This window comes from Thalassophryne amazonica, chromosome 5 (genome assembly GCF_902500255.1).
Source record: "Thalassophryne amazonica chromosome 5, fThaAma1.1, whole genome shotgun sequence".
Classification (NCBI taxonomy): Eukaryota; Metazoa; Chordata; class Actinopteri; order Batrachoidiformes; family Batrachoididae; genus Thalassophryne; species Thalassophryne amazonica.
The window spans coordinates 43,443,012-43,459,976 of NC_047107.1; the positions used below are offsets into that span (position 1 = coordinate 43,443,012).

The 16,965-nt window shown below is 44.1% G+C and overlaps 1 long non-coding RNA gene across 1 annotated transcript; it reads right to left on the bottom strand.

Annotated features, from left to right (window-relative positions):
• Positions 1-964: 964 nt before the first annotated feature.
• LOC117509767 lies at positions 965-15,238 on the bottom strand. The gene is made up of 3 exons (XR_004560509.1): positions 15,091-15,238; positions 12,614-12,616; positions 965-975 (listed from the first exon to the last, which is right to left on the bottom strand). It is a non-coding gene; the product is annotated as an uncharacterized LOC117509767 (long non-coding RNA).
• Between the last annotated feature and the right edge of the window lie 1,727 nt (positions 15,239-16,965).

The window sequence follows — 16,965 nt, forward strand, 5'->3', positions numbered from 1 at the left end:
TTGTTGCACCCTGTTCCTTCATACCAGCTCTCGTTTTTGTATTTCCTAGATCTGCCTGCTTCAGTGTGTTCTCGACCTCCTGCCCGTTTTTTCCGACCACCATTAGCCTGATGATCTTTGTACTGCTGCTGTGCCTTTTGGACTGCCTCCCTGTGTAACGACCATTGCTTTCCATCTCATAAAAGTCTTTTTGCAAACAGAGCTGTGACAGTGAGCCTTGCATTTTTCTCCTACCAAACCCACCTGTCAAAAGTTAATTTTTCAGTTAGCGGATTAACTGTTATCAAAGCTAACTTTTTAGTTAGCTGTGCCCACCACTAGCTGTGGGGATGTTTTTCAGCTGCAGAAACTGGAAGACTAGTCAGGATTGAGGGAAAGATGAATGCAGCAATGTACAGAGACATCCTGGATGAAAACCTGCTCCAGAGCACTCTTGACCTCAGACTGGGGCAACGGTTCATCTTTCAGCAGGACAATGACCCAAAGCACACAGCCAAGATATCAAAGGAGTGGCTTCAGGACAACTCTGTGAATGTCCTTGAGTGGTGAAATAATGGTCATGTTGACACCCTTTTCATTCTACTGTTCTGCCCTCATAGGTAACAGTTATTTTATTACACTTATTTTAACTCCAACTAGACACGAGCAAGGATATTATACTATATCCGAATCCAGTTCCACCTCACTGGATGCATATGACCACTTATGCACTTAAAAGCAGTACACTCTCTCTGTTCCCCTCCTCAGCCTTTCTCTGTCAATGTTCCAGCTGTCTCAACAGTTTTTCCTTCATCTCACAGTCATCCCATCACTCATCCTTTCTGCATTCTCTTTTTACTGCCTGTTACACCAACTCTGTCAATTTGTGCTCATGAATTCTTTACTGACCTTTCTATAGTCATAATTTAATAACCAGAAGTAAGAAGCCGAAGAAGATTCTCAAGATCTATTTTTAGTCATAAAGGGGGAATTGGCCTTATATGACAAATTAACTTTGCAATTTACATAGGAGTAAAAATGACTAAAATTAAAGGGATCCTATTTAACAACTTGTTGACAAGCTATTGTTATTTACAACCTGTCGTGAAGACATATACAACCCCTGGCAAAAATTATGGAATCACCGGCCTCGGAGGATGTTCATTCAGTTGTTTAATTTTGTAGAAAAAAAGCAGATCACAGACATGACACAAAGCTAAAGTCATTTCAAATGGCAACTTTCTGGCTTTAAGAAACACTATAAGAAATCAGGAAAAATAATTGTGGCAGTCAGTAACGGTTACTTTTTTAGACCAAGCAGAGGGAAAAAATATGGACTCGCTCAATTCTGAGGAAAAATTATGGAATCACCCTGTTAATTTTCATCCCCAAAACTAACACCTGCATCAAATCAGATCTGCTCATTAGTCTGCATCTAAAAAGGAGTGATCACACCTTGGAGAGCTGTTGCACCAAGTGGACTGACATGAATCATGGCCCCAACATGAGAGTTGTCAATTGAAACAAAGGAGAGGATTATCAAACTCTTAAAAGAGGGTAAATCATCATGCAATGTTGCAAAAGATGTTGGTTGTTCACAGTCAGCTGTGTCTAAACTCTGGACCAAATACAAACAACATGGGAAGGTTGTTAAAGGCAAACATACTGGTAGACCAAGGAAGACATCAAAGTGTCAAGACAGAAAACTTAAAGCAATATGTCTCAAAAATTGAAAATGCACAACAAAACAAATGAGGAACGAATGGGAGGAAACTGGAATCAACGTCTGTGACTGAACTGTAAGAAACCGCCTAAAGGAAATGGGATTTACATACAGAAAAGCTAAACGAAAGCCATCATTAACACCTAAACAGAAAAAAACAAGGTTACAATGGGCCAAGGAAAAGCAATCGTGGACTGTGGATGACTGGATGAAAGTCATATTCAGTGATGAATCTCGAATCTGCATTGAGCAAGGTGATGATGCTGGAACTTTTGTTTGGTGCCGTACCAATGAGATTTATAAAGATGACTGCCTGAAGAGAACATGTAAATTTCCACAGTCATTGATGATATGGGGCTGCATGTCAGGTAAAGGCACTGGGGAGATGGCTGTCATTACATCATCAATAAATGCACAAGTTTACATTGATATTTTGGACACTTTTCTCATCCCATCAATTGAAAGGATGTTTGGGGATGATGAAATCATTTTTCAAGATGATAATGCATCTTGCCATAGAGCAAAACCGGGAAAACATTCCTTGTAAAAACACACATAGGGTCAATGTCATGGCCTGCAAATAGTCTGGATCTTAATCCAATTGAAAATCTTTGGTGGAAGTTGAAGAAAATGGTCCATGACAAGGCTCCAACCTGCAAAGCTGATCTGGCAACAGCAATCAGAGAAAGTTGGAGCCAGATTGATGAAGAGTACTGTTTGTCACTCATTAAGTCCATGCCTCAGAGACTGCAAGCTGTTATAAAAGCCAGAGGTGGTGCAACAAAATACTAGTGATGTGTTGGAGCATTCTTTTGTTTTTCATGATTCCATAATTTATTCCTCAGAATTGAGTGATTCCATATTTTTTTCCTCTGCTTGGTCTAAAAAAGTAACCGTTACTGACTGCCACAATTTTTTTTTTCCTGATTTCTTATAGTGTTTCTTAAAGCCAGAAAGTTGCCATTTGAAATGACTTTAGTTTTGTGTCATGTCTGTGATCTGCTTTTTTTCTACAAAATTAAACAACTGAATGAACATCCTCCGAGGCCGATGATTCCATAATTTTTGCCAGGGGTTGTATTAGAATTTGTAGTCAAAAAATACAACATGCACTCTGAGGCAATGCATCCTGAAACAGGTCATTTTTAGGGCTCTAAGGCCTTGTCTAGGCTGCCAATAAAAATCTGATTTATGTGCATATCTAATTTGAATCTGATTCCATGCTGCAAAAGTCAAAAGTGACATGACATACGATTTTTTTTTCCAAATTTGTTTGAAGCCTCATCGCAGGTAGTTTGAAATGCGATTCAAGTCGCATTTTTGCAGATACCGTTTGTTCTGAAAGCTCAGATCAGATTCCGACTGTATTTTGTTGTCTGTGACTTGCATAAAGCTCCCCCTATGAGCTTACTCGGTGAGAGCTGACTCTCCTTCTGTCACCCTCTGAGTTACTGGGTGACAGAAAGTAGAAAAAAAAAGAGACTTGCAGGCGCAGGCACACACACACGCGCACATACACAATTCCAAACCAACCTGTAAAATCACCTCAGAAAAAAAAAAAAAAAAAAGACAGGCTCAGTGGACGCTTCACACCTGAAACACACAACACATCACATCAAACGTGCACGTGTCACATGTGCAGGAATCTCATGAGAAAATATTTATAGGGCAGCGTTTCAATTAAAGCTCAGTGTGTTTTCATCATTTAAAGCCTTTATTACACACTGCATTTTGTGAGCGTTTTGGATGTGACTTAAATTACAGTGCATATTCAGTTTGGATTTTTTCGTGTCCATGCGCGTGCATGTATATGTTATTTTCTAATGGCTTGTGTGTAGAAATTCGACAATTACAAGAATTACATTGCCCTGTTTGGTATCTTGGGGGCATTAAAGTGAATTTATGGTAATTCACATTTCTAGCAAGCATAGACGCAGGATTCAAGAGGTTTATACGTGAAATTTATGCAGTGCTCTGGATTACAAGGATGTGCATCTGGCTTGCAATGTTCATATGAGCTCATTGTACTAAAAAGGTATATAGAATTTAGATATATAGAAGTTCACATAAAATGTTCTTGCACAAGGCCCATTGTTTCGCAAATATACCAAGACTCCAGATGTGAACTTCTGTTATGTATGTCATGGAAGTCAAAATTTAGCTTTTTCAGTTTGTTTAAAACAGGTGAATTTCCTCAGGCATAATAATAGACAGAATCTCCAAAAATGTGCAATTCCAGGATTTCAAAAATTAATTTGACAAAGAATTCACTCAATATACATGAACAGAGATAGATAGATAGATGTTCAAGGTCAGGCTAAAACTTCTCAATTGGCCGTTGTGTGTGTGTGTGTGTGTATATATATATATATATATACGAGGGCTGTCAATAAAGTATAGGTCCTTTTTATTTTTTTCAAAAACTATATGGATTTCATTCATATGTTTTTACGTCAGACATGCTTGAACCCTCGTGCGCATGCGTGAGTTTTTCCACGTCTGTCGGTGACGTCATTCGCCTGTGAGCACTCCTTGTGGGAGGAGTCGTCCAGCCCCTCGTCGGAATTCCTTTGTCTGAGAAGTTGCTGAGAGACTGGTGCTTTGTTTGATCAAAATTTTTTCTAAACCTGTCAGACACATCGAAGTGGACACGGTTCGAAAAATTAAGCTGGTTTTCAGTGAAAATTTTAACGGCTGATGAGAGATTTTGAGGTGATTCTGTCGCTTTAAGGACTTCCCACGGTGCGAGACGTCGCTCAGCGCTCTCAGCCGCCGTCGTCAGCCTGTTCAAGCTGAAAACCTCCACATTTCAGGTTCTATTGATCCAGGACGTCGTGAGAGAACAGAGAAGTTTCAGAAGAAGTCGGTTTCAGCATTTTATCCGGATATTCCACTGTTAAAGGAGATTTTTTTAATGAAAGACGTGCGGACAGGTCCGCGCGTCGGGATGCAGCCGACGCGACGCTCTGCCACAGGAAAAACACCTCTGTTGAAAGCCTTAAGGACAAGTTGGAACATGTCCTGCCTGTTAAACAATTTCTCATATACTCACTCCACTGACAGCCATCAAAAGCCGCCTGGATTTTACAAATGGTTATCAACATGGAGGTGTTTTTCCTGTGCCGCCGCATGTGGAAACGTATATAAATGTTGGTTGAATTAGTTGTTTTAATCAATGAAATCCTGGCATCACAAACTTCTTGAGGGACTGATTCCATTGTAACCTTGAATATATTAACAGAATTAACATGATATCCCAACTATATTTGAACATAAAAGTTTTCGATAAAGTGATTTTGAACTGTATGACCCCCTTGAAGGGAGGAGATTCCAAGAGTGATGGTGCAGATGTATGTAGTATTTGAGTTGATTCAAAAGAAAAAAAAAACTTATGTGTGACACAGCAGCACACAGCAATACACCTCATACATGCACATTAACTAGCCACCTTGACCCGATAAAGAAATATCAACCGGTCCACCCCTCACGGCTCATGTGCGGACCACAGTGGCAAAGTCATTGTCGCATATGCGGCTAATGGCACTAATATTTGTTGGGGCCATAAATAATGCTAACAAATAACCACATAAAAAGAGTTAATGAAAAGCAAACAGAAGTGGAGCAGAGAGATGCATGGTTATACAGAGTGGCGACAAATTATCCTGGGGGGAGGATGATGGGATGGGAGTGTCAGGACAGCCATTACTCTGTACAACCAGTACAGTCTAACTAACACCTGTGTTTCCCTCCGATCTGCTTCACCCTAATTAGCCCACACACGCCCCAGGGATCCTACGACACATAAGACCCTGGACTGGGGTGGGGGTGGGGGTAGGGGTTAGACAGCCAGAAATTGTGGAGGGCATACAAAAGTTAAGGCAATACAAAACAATGTAAAAAAAAATGAAGTGCAGATAGAAAGGATGAAAGGATTGCAGTTTATTATTGGACTGATCAAATGGTTTGAGACCATGCTTTCTTTGTTGGAGTGAGTGTGGAAGCAGTTAAGTGTTAACAGTGAGACATGGAGGTTGATAGGTTTCATTTGCACTCACTCCATGGTACCAAAGTGTGGAATGAAATGTTAATTTTTTTTAATCACATTTATTCTTTTTAAGAACACCTGGGACTCTATGATGGTCATAATAATAATAATAATAATAATAATTAGCACATTGTCCATGGGGATCCATGGGCTCTAGATTGGGTATTGTGTATAAAATAGGTAACTAACACTTTTCCAGTGTGGTAATAAATTATGGAAAGTTTCTATAATGAGTTGGAATGGTGCATGAGTCCAGAATGTTTTAGAACTTTAGACCTCAACAATTTTTAAAATAACTCAACCCTTTTATTTCATGTTAATTATGTTATTTGTTAACGTTAATTTACTGTCTTAATTATTTAATTGTTTAGGTTCTTGTTATCATATACACATTCTTCTTCTTCTTCTTCTCATTATTATTATTATTGTTATTATTTTATTATCAATTCTATTTTCTCAATTGATTCTTTAATGGATCACAATGGAAATAAGTGTTTTCATTTTCTTGTGTAATGCATGTATTTTTAACGTATTTGCAATTCTATTATGTACTTACATTGAACTTAGTAAATAAAATCACACAAGAACGTATGCACCCACGCACTCACACATGCACACACGCATACTTTTATTGTATAGATGATTTACCACCCTCTGCTGGAATAGCATGTGAGTCCAGAATGCAATTATCAACATCCAATATTCAGTGCTGCCCAGCTAATATCTGTAGTTTCTCCAAAAATATTATTCCTATATCAACGTTCCATTTTGGCGGTGTTCATCCTTGACGCAAAATACATAAATATTCCCAACAGCAAATGTCAGTTCTCGACAGGTTCTCCATGATCAATGTTATACACACGTATGTGCGCATGTGCACACACACACACACACACATAGAGCTTTTTGTCTTTTCTGCATTCTGTCACAAACAGGTGCTTTAATTTTTACACACTCACAAACACAAATGGTGGCGGAAGACATCAAATGCACTACACTACACACTCATGGTAATGGCAACATGACACTTAACTAAACTTACTAAACCAATTGAACCACAAAAACACAATAAATCAATAACACTAACAACACTGTTAAACTAATATGAACCACAGTAACATTTAAAACCCCAAGTTGTGTCCAACTTGTGGGAGCCAAATTGAATGAATGAATGAGTTTTATTCAGCATGCACATAACCAAAATACCAATGTAAAAATCTCTTACTAACATAACAAATCAAAAAACAAAAGAAAATACAACAATAACTCAAACGATTTCCCAATTCGGTGTGACCAAAATGGCATGGGTTGAAGCAAAAACTTATAAACGCCCACCCCATACACCAGTTACTATACACATTTAAATACACTCAAAACAAGGTAACAATCAGAAAACAACATAACTGAACAGAACAATCAATAATATGATGTGCAAATAAACAAAAAAGACCACAAAACAATTAGCCTAATATAACATAATATAGTAAGAAATTGTATTGTTTTTATAGAGCCGTTTAACACCTACCAATGTACAACATGATTTAATACTATCAGAACAATTATTCCAAATTCTAACAGCTTTTAGAATCAGAATCAGAATCACCTTTATTGTCATTGCACAGCAATCAACACAACGAAATTTGCTTGTGCATCCTCAAAAACAATGACCACCCTCAAACACACACCCATACACATACTTCAATCAATAAAAAAAAAAAAAACATCAGGAGATTGGGGGGGGGGGGCAAACTTGGAGACAAACTCGTATTACGCTGATCCCACATTGTCATTGTCCCATGTTACACTATCCCATACTGCACATATCCCATATTGCACGTATCCCTCCAAAACTGTTGGGAAGGTGTCGTAGCACGGACCCACAACAGGGGGCGCAAATGAACGGACAATGAATAAGCCAAAAAGGTAACAGCCGGTGCAGAGGATGAGTGACAGCTGTCACTTCTTCTGGGTCTAGCGCCCTCTCGTGCTTGGAGCCCGCACTCCAAGCAGGGCGCCCTCTGGTGGTGGTGGGCCAGCAGTACCTCCTCTTCAGCGGCCCACACAACAGGACCCCCCCTCAACGGGCGCCTCCTGGCGTCCGACCAGGCTTGTCCGGATGTCTTGCGTAGAACTCGGCCAGGAGGGCCGGGTCCAGGATGAAGCTCCTCTTCACCCAGGAGCGTTCTTCAGGTCCATACCCCTCCCAGTCCACCAGATATTGGAAACCCCGGCCCTTACAACGGACGTCCAGGAGCCTGCGGACTGTCCAGGCAGGCTCCCCGTCAATGAGCCGGGCAAGAGGCGGCGTAGGTCCCGGAGTACAGAGGGGCGAGGTGTGGTGTGGTTTGAGACGGGAAACATGAAAGACAGGGTGAATCCGCAGTGAAGCCGGGAGTTGAAGCTTCACTGCGGCCGGTTGATGATCTTGAGGATTTTGAAAGGTCCAATGAATCTGTCTTTCAGCTTTGGGGAATCGACACACAAAGGGATGTCCTTGGTCGAGAGCCACACCTCCTGCCCGGGCTGGTATGTGGGGGCCGGGAAACGCCGGCGGTCCGCATGGGCCTTGGCCCTCGTCCGGGCCTTTAACAGGGCAGAGCGGGCGGCCCGCCACACCCGGCGGCACCTCCTGAGGTGGGCCTGGACCGAGGGCACACCGACCTCTCCCTCCACCAGCGGGAACAATGGGGGCTGGTACCCCAAACATGCTTCAAAAGGGGAGAGGCTGGTAGCAGATGAAACTTGGCTGTTGTGGGCATACTCGATCCAGGCCAGATGGTGACTCCAGGCCGCCGGATGCGCGGAGGTGACACATCGAAGGGCCTGCTCCAGCTCCTGGTTAGCCCGCTCTGCCTGGCCGTTTGTCTGGGGGTGGTACCCGGATGAGAGACTCACGGTGGCCCCCAGCTCCTTGCAGAAACTCTTCCACACCTGTGAAGAGAACTGGGGACCACGATCTGAAACGATGTCCGATGGTATCCCATGCAGCCGCATGACGTGGTGGACCAGGAGGTCTGCCGTCTCCTGGGCCGTCGGGAGCTTCGGGAGGGCCATGAAGTGGGCCGCCTTGGAGAACCGGTCCACTATCGTGAGAATCACGGTGTTGCCCTGGGATGGCGGGAGGCCCGTGATGAAGTCCAGGCCGATGTGAGACCAGGGGCGATGAGGCACTGGCAGGGGTTGGAGGAGTCCCGTCGTCCTCCGATGATCTGCCTTGCCCCTGGCGCAGATGGTACAGGCCTGGACATAGTCCCGGACGTCGGTCTCCAGGGACGCCCACCAGAAGTGCTGCTGGACTACTGCCACGGTCCTACGCACTCCAGGATGACAAGAGAGCTTGGACCCGTGACAGAAGTCCAATACGGCAGCTCTTGCCTCTGGTGGGACGTACAGTCTGTTCTTGGGGCCAGTCCCCGGGTCCGGGCTCCTTGTCAGGGCCTCCTGGACGGTCTTCTCCACGTCCCAGGTGAGGGTGGCCACGACAGTGGACTCGGGGATGATGGTCTCTGGGGGGTCTGACAGCTCGGCCTTGGCTTCCTCTTCATGCACCCGGGACAATGCATCTGATTTTTGGTTCTTAGTCCCGGGGCGGTACGTGATCTGGAAGTCAAAGCGTCCAAAGAACAGAGACCAGCGGGCTTGCCTGGGGTTCAGCCGCTTGGCGGTCCGGATGTACTCCAGGTTCCGATGGTCCGTGAAAACCGTGAAGGGCAACGATGCCCCCTCCAGCAGGTGTCTCCACTCTTCAAGAGCCTCCTTCACCGTGAGGAGCTCCCGATTGCCGACGTCATAGTTCCGTTCAGCTGGGGTCAACCTGCGGGAATAAAAGGCACAAGGATGGAGAACCTTATCAGCCTCCACGCTCTGGGACAGCACGGCTCCTATCCCTGAGTCAGAGGTGTCCACTTCTACTATGTACTGGCGATCAGGATCAGGCTGCACCAGAACTGGTGCAGTCGAGAACCGGCGTTTCAACTCCTGGAACGCGGCTTCGCACCGATCCGACCAGGCGAAGGGGACCTTGGTGGAGGTCAGGGCAGTCAGGGGGCTAACTACCTGACTGTAACCTTTAATGAACCTCCTGTAGAAATTTGCAAAGTCTAGGAACTGCTGTAGTTTCCTGCGGCTTGTTGGTTGGGGCCAATCTCTCACCGCCGCAACCTTAGCCGGATCAGGGGCGACAGAGTTGGAGGAGATGATGAACCCCAGGAAGGACAAAGAAGTGCGGTGGAACTCGCACTTCTCGCCCTTCACAAACAGCCGGTTCTCCAACAACCGCTGTAGGACCTGACGTACATGCTGGACATGGGTCTCAGGGTCCGGGGAAAAGATGAGTATATCGTCCAGATATACGAAGACGAACCGATGCAGGAACTCCCGCAAGACGTCATTTACCAAAGCTTGGAATGTCGCGGGGGCGTTGGTGAGGCCGAACGGCATGACCAGGTACTCAAAATGACCTAACGGGGTGTTGAATGCCGTCTTCCATTCGTCTCCCTTCCGGATCCGAACCAGGTGGTACGCGTTTCTAAGATCCAATTTAGTGAAAATTTGGGCTCCATGCAGGGGCGTGAACACTGAATCCAACAGAGGTAACGGGTATCGGTTGCGAACCGTGATCTCGTTCAGCCCTCTGTAATCAATGCATGGACGGAGTCCGCCGTCTTTTTTACCCACAAAAAAGAAACCAGCACCCATCGGGGAGGTGGAGTTCCGGATCAGCCCGGTAGCTAAGGAGTCCCGGATGTAGGTCTCCATTGATTCGCGTTCCGGACGTGAGAGGTTGTACAACCTACTGGACGGGTACTCAGCGCCCGGGACCAAATCGATGGCACAATCATACGGTCGGTGCGGGGGAAGAGTGAGCGCCAGATCTTTGCTGAAAACGTCAGCAAGATCATGGTACTCCTTTGGCACCGCCGATAGATTGGGGGGAACTTTGACCTCCTCATTAGCCGTAGTGCCGGGAGGAACCGAGGATCCTAAACACTCTCGGTGGCAGGTTTCGCTCCACTGCGTCACAACCCCGGACGGCCAATCTATCCAGGGATTGTGCTTCACCATCCATGGAAAGCCCAAAATCACTCGGGAGGTAGATGGTGTTACATGGAATACTATCTCCTCCCTGTGATTCCCAGACACAACCAAAGTCACTGGTTGTGTCTGATGTGTGATTAATGGAAGCAGGGTGCCATCTAGTGCTCGCACCTGCAATGGTGCCGGCAGAGCCACCAGAGGGAGCCCTACTTCCTTTACCCATCTGCTGTCCAGCAGATTCCCTTCAGACCCCGTGTCTATCAGTGCTGGCGCGTGAAGGGTTAAATCCCCACAAAGGATTGTTACTGGGATTCGTGCAGATTTGCGGGGTTTTCCCGCGTGTGTGTTATGGCCCACCCTTAGCCCAGTTTCTAAGGACGGGCGTTGTAGTTTGACCGTTTAGGGCAGTCCTTCTGCATGTGCTCGCAAGAGCCGCAGACAAAACACTCCCCGCGGGCCAGCCTCCTTTGTCTGACATTTGTTTTTACTTTGGCCCTGCTCGTGTCCATAGCCTCCTCAGCAGGGGGAGCTGTAGCCACACGGAGCTCTCTGGCAGTGAAGCGTGGGGACGACGTCACCTTGTCGGAACCGGAAGGGGGAGGGACGGCTCGTGCCCGGTCACGCCCCCCGGCCTGCTCCCGACGATGCTCGTTTAAACGGTTGTCTAAGCGTATAACTAAATCGACAAGCCCGTCAAAATCCCGCGGTTCCTCCTTAGCCAGTAGGTGCTCCTTAAGGACCGGGGACAGTCCATTTACAAAGGCGGCGCGAAGCGCAACGTTATTCCAGCCTGCCGCGATGCGGAAGTCGACTGCATACTCGGCTGTGCTACGGCGCCCCTGTCTCATCGACAGCAGCACGTTCGAAGCGGTCTCGCCTCTGTTGGGATGATCAAACACTTGTTTGAACTCCCGTACAAACCCAGTATAAGACGTTAGGAGCCGTGAATTCTGCTCCCAAAGCGCCGTAGCCCAGGCGCGTGCCTCTCCTCGAAGCAGATTAATAACATAAGCCACCCGGCTAGCGTCTGATGCGTACATGACAGGGCGCTGTGAAAAGACGAACGAACACTGCATGAGGAAGTCTGCGCACGTCTCGACACAGCCCCCGTATGGTTCTGGAGGGCTTATGTATGCTTCAGGGGACGGTGGGGGGTGGAACGTCTGATACAGGCCCAGGACCAGCCAGAGGAGTGGCTGCAGCAGCGCCCTGATCGCGCGCTTCCACCCTGGCGGTGAGAGCCTCCACCCTCCGATTAAGGAGGACATTCTGCTCGGTCACTAAATCTAACCGAGCCGTGAAGGCGGTTCAGATCTGCTGCAGCTCACTCAACACTCCTCCCGCTGACGCCTGTGCTCCTGGCTCTTCCATTGGCCATTCAAGCTCGGGTTGACGCCCCTCGGGATCCATGACGATGGCCGAGAAATCCTGTTGGGAAGGTGTTGTAGCACGGACCCACAACAGGGGGCGCAAATGAACGGACAATGAATAAGCCAAAAAGGTAACAATTTAATGTTGTGATAATACACAACGAAACGTACAGTAATTTGCACAGTCAATTTAACACCAGGTGACGTGTGGGCAGGCTCGAAGATAGAAGACCCCCGACGAGAGAGAAGCCGCGTCCCACATGGCTTCCACCACCAACGGTCTGAAGAACACCGGAGCCGCAAAGTCCCGAGTCCCCAGGTGGCCTCTGTCTTCGGCTGTCGACCCTGGTACTGCTGACAGAAAGCAGAAATATGATGAGTGAGTGTGAGTCCGCACACTCAGTAATTCTCAGTCCAAACACAGTGAGGAGGGAGCACCTCCACCTCCAAACTAGGAACACACTAGCAGCTCCTGTAACCACTTATCTGGATGGAGTGAGAGGCGAAGACGTCGCTTCTCTCACTGACCGCCAACCCAGCTGAAAGGGCACCACAGGACAACGGCTGCAAACAGATCAGACATAAGTCACAGTTTAAATTCAGCAGAGAAATTACCTTGGTAATGGTAGTCGATTTCTCGGCGGGGAGGTGGAGTTGCAGTCCGGCTTTTATGGTGGTGATGATGAACGAGTGACAGCTGGTGCAGAGGATGAGTGACAGCTGTCACTTCTTCTGGGTCTGGCGCCCTCTCGTGCTTGGAGCCCGCACTCCAAGCAGGGCGCCCTCTGGTGGTGGTGGGCCAGCAGTACCTCCTCTTCAGCGGCCCACACAACAAAAACATCAATTAACAATAAAAATACCCAACTTAATAAACCCCTTAAATAGCTTTAAAACAGTAATAAATATACATAAAATTAAAAATAGTTAAAAACAATTATTGCACATGCCTGCTCTTGTTTTAATTAGAATAATGCAATTGTTCCAACTGGAGCTTGGGTGTGTCTATTCAGTTCTGTAACAGCTCTAGGAAAGAAGCTGTTCTTCAGCCTTGTGGTGTGGGCTTTAAAGGCCCGATAACGCCTGCTGGATGGAAGCAAAGAAAAAAGGTGGTGTGAGGGGTATGTTCTGTCCTGCAAAATACTACTTGCTCAGCGGAGACAGTGAGTCCTAAAAACATCATCCAATGAGGGCAGTGGAGTTGACACCAAAAAGCTCTGTTTTGGTCTCATCTGACCACATGACTTTCTCCCATGCCTCCTCTGGATCATCCAGATGGTCACTGGTGAGCTTCAAACGAGCCTGGACATGTGTTGGCTTCAGCAGGGGGACCTTGCTGCCCTGCAGGATTTTAAACCATAATCGCGTCGTGTATTACTCGTGATCTTTGCAGCTGTGGTCCCAGCTCTCTTCAGGTCATTGACCAGGTCCTTCCGTGTAGATCTGGGCTTTCTCAGAATCATCCTTACCCCACTAGGTGAGATCTTGCATGGATCTCCAGACTGAGGAATAGTGACAGTTATGTTGTGTTTCTTCCACCTGTCCCTGGTCTCCTTAAACAGCTCTTTGGGCTTGGCAATGGTGGATAGGTTGGAGTGTGATTGATTGAGTGTGTGGAAAGGTGTCTTTTATGAAGGTGCAATTAATACAGGTAAAGAGAGTGCAGAACAGGAAAAAAAAAACCTAACAAGTCTGGCACAGCCAGAATTTTTGCTGGTTGGTAGGTGTCCAAATACTTATTTCATGCAATAAAATGCAAATTATTTAAAAATAATACAATGTTATTTTTGACAGTCTGGCGTCCTGTCCTGGGTGTACCCCGCCTCGCACTCTATGACTGCTGGGATAGGCTCCAGCCCCCCGCAACCCTTGACTGGACTGAGCGGTTGAAGATGAGTGTGTGAGTGTGAGTGATTTTTTTTTTTTTTAGATTCTGTCTCTCACAGTTGAAGTGTACCTACAATAAAAATTACAAACCTCTCCATTGTTTGTAGGCGGGAAAACTACCAAAATCAACAGTGGATCAAATATGTATTTGCCTCACTGTATGTGTGCTCCACTCAATCATGTATTTAATTAAGCATAAACTATAATATATAGTAAATAGTTATATATATATATATATATATATATATATATATATATATATATATATATAGTTGTGCTCAAAAGTTTACATACCCTGGCAGAATTTTTGCTTTTTTTGGCCATTAAGAGAATATGAATGACAACACAAAACCTTTTTTTTTTTTTCAATCATGGTTAGTGGTTGGGTGAAGCCATTTATTGTCAAACAACTGTGTTTCCTCTTTTTAAATCAAAATGACAAGAGAACTACCCAAATTACCCTGAGCAAAACTTTACATACATACCCCTGTTCTTAATACTGTGTATTGCCCCTTTAACATCAATGACAGCTTGGAGTCTTTTGTGGTAGTTGTGGACAAGGCTCTCTGATGGTAATTAATTAGTGTAACTACAATTACAAAAGAAATAGAAACAATATTGCAATCTTTGATAAATCTGCATGGAGTAGACAGTTCTCAAAAACTGAGTGACTGTGCAAGAAGTAGAAGCGTGAGGAAAGCCACTGACAGACAACCCAGAAGAAGTTATAGGCTTATGTGGCTGTGATTGGAGAAATTATGGCACCGTGCAAGCTGTGAGTGAAAAAAAAGTTTTTGTGTTGTCATTCATATTCTTTTAAAAATGGTAAAAAAGCAAAAATTCTGCCAGGGTATGTAAATGTTTGAGCACAACTGTAGAAGTGTAGGTTTAGGCTGGGCACCACAGGGCAATAGGTGCAAAATGAGCCCATAGGAACTCGCCATTCACCATATTGAGGTTTCAAATCCTGCAAAATCTCACAAAACTTTGAAGAGGTCGCCGCGTTGCGAGATGTCATTAACACTGTGAAATGCATTGAGATCAGTCTTAACTGACTGGATAGCGAGCTACTTAGACAGTAGGTATCAGTGTGTCCACTTTGGTGGGACAAATTCTGAGTTTTTGAAGATTACTTGTGGGGTGCCCCAGGGTTCAGTCCTTGGGCCACTGTTGTTCCTTTTGTATATTAATGATATATGTTTGGTTTCTAAGTATGTAAGTTGTATTTTATTTGCGGATGATATGACTGTGTTTTGTAGTGGGGATCATTTGGGACAGCTCCTGGACAAGATGGAGAACGAATTACATAAAATTAAAAAATGGTTTGATTTAAATAAATTATTGCTCCATTTTGGTAAAACTAAGTGTATGATATTTTGGAATAAGACCAGGAATTTAAGCAAAAAACTATTACTACATGATATTGAAATTGTAACAGATACAAAATTTCTTGGTGTTCATATTGATGATAGATTAAGCTGGGAAACACATATTAACTATGTTAAAACTAAAATGTCAAAAGCCATTGCAGTTCTGCACAAAGCCCAGGACTTCCTCACCCAACATGCATTGACCACTTTATATCATGCATTACTTGTTCCATATATGGCATATTGTGTTGAGGTTTGGGGAAATACGAGTACATACAGAACTAATACTAAACCAGTTTTTCTGTTGCAAAAGAAAGCCATAAGAATGATCAGTAATAAACCATATCGAGAGCCAACAAATTCGTTATTTGCTTGTCTGCAAAATTTAAAATTCTGGGACTTGGTTGATTATATTACAATACAGATTATGTATAAAGTTAAAAATAAGCTTTTGCCTCTACATGTCCAGAATCTGTTTAAAATGAAAGACTCCAGCTACTGTTTGTTAAATTGTTTATGCACTTTTTTCCTTTTCTTTTCTCTTTTCTTGTACAGTTATTAAGACCATATGTGTAGGTGTGTATGTATATGTATATATGTATGTATATGTATATGTGTGTATATGTATATATACATTCTTTATTTTTAATGGTATAAGGGGAGGGTGCTTATAATCTTTGCTTCTGCCTTCACCCTTTTGGCCACACGGGTTTTCGTACATTGTTTCTTTTATGTTTTGTTATTGCCTTTGTTGTTGCTCAGTTGTGTGCCGGATAAATAAATAAATTCAATTCAATTCAACTTTACCGCTGCACATGGACAACAGCATTAATATCGCAACATAAAATTCTTTGTATATTGTGCCTCAAACTCTTGTGAATATATTATCTGGGTTTTTAGACGTTGTTATTGTGTTTGTTTTATGTAAACATCCAAGAAGCTCAAGTTGTTTTTCCGTTATTTTCAATGGGAATCGTTGTGAACTGCAATTACTTCTTGTTCATGTGATTCTGGGGAAAGTGAAGTTTGCTCTTTAATGTCCTGCTTATTGTCCTTTACAGCACTCTTTGCCCAGTTTGTTCCAGAGTAATATGTACAAGATGTCTGAAATTTGGTTTGTGTTCATTAAATTCCAAGCAGGTTAAACATAACAGACGCAGATTATTTGGAATATTTGTTTTAGCAAGTTTTCAGAATCTCACACATGCAGTCTCTTATTAATGTGATGAAAAGCATAGAAAATTATATTTTGGTAGTATAATGTTCATTTGCAATTGCTGTCGTGTGGATTCTCTATGCTGTTTAGACTGCAGTGACTCTCTGACATGCAAGGGATTATGGGATATCTCAATTGGGTGAATGATAGAGATAAATACATCATACTGAAGTGCATTTTGCCTGTGAGAAATGTACAGAAGTTGCAAAATGAAGCTAAGGAGTCTTTATTATCAAGTATTGATAAAATTGTGACAATATTTTGTGCTTTTATTTGTCAGAGGGGATAAATAAAACAATGAAGAATAAGAAATACTTTTGTGGATTCTATCAAAAATTTTG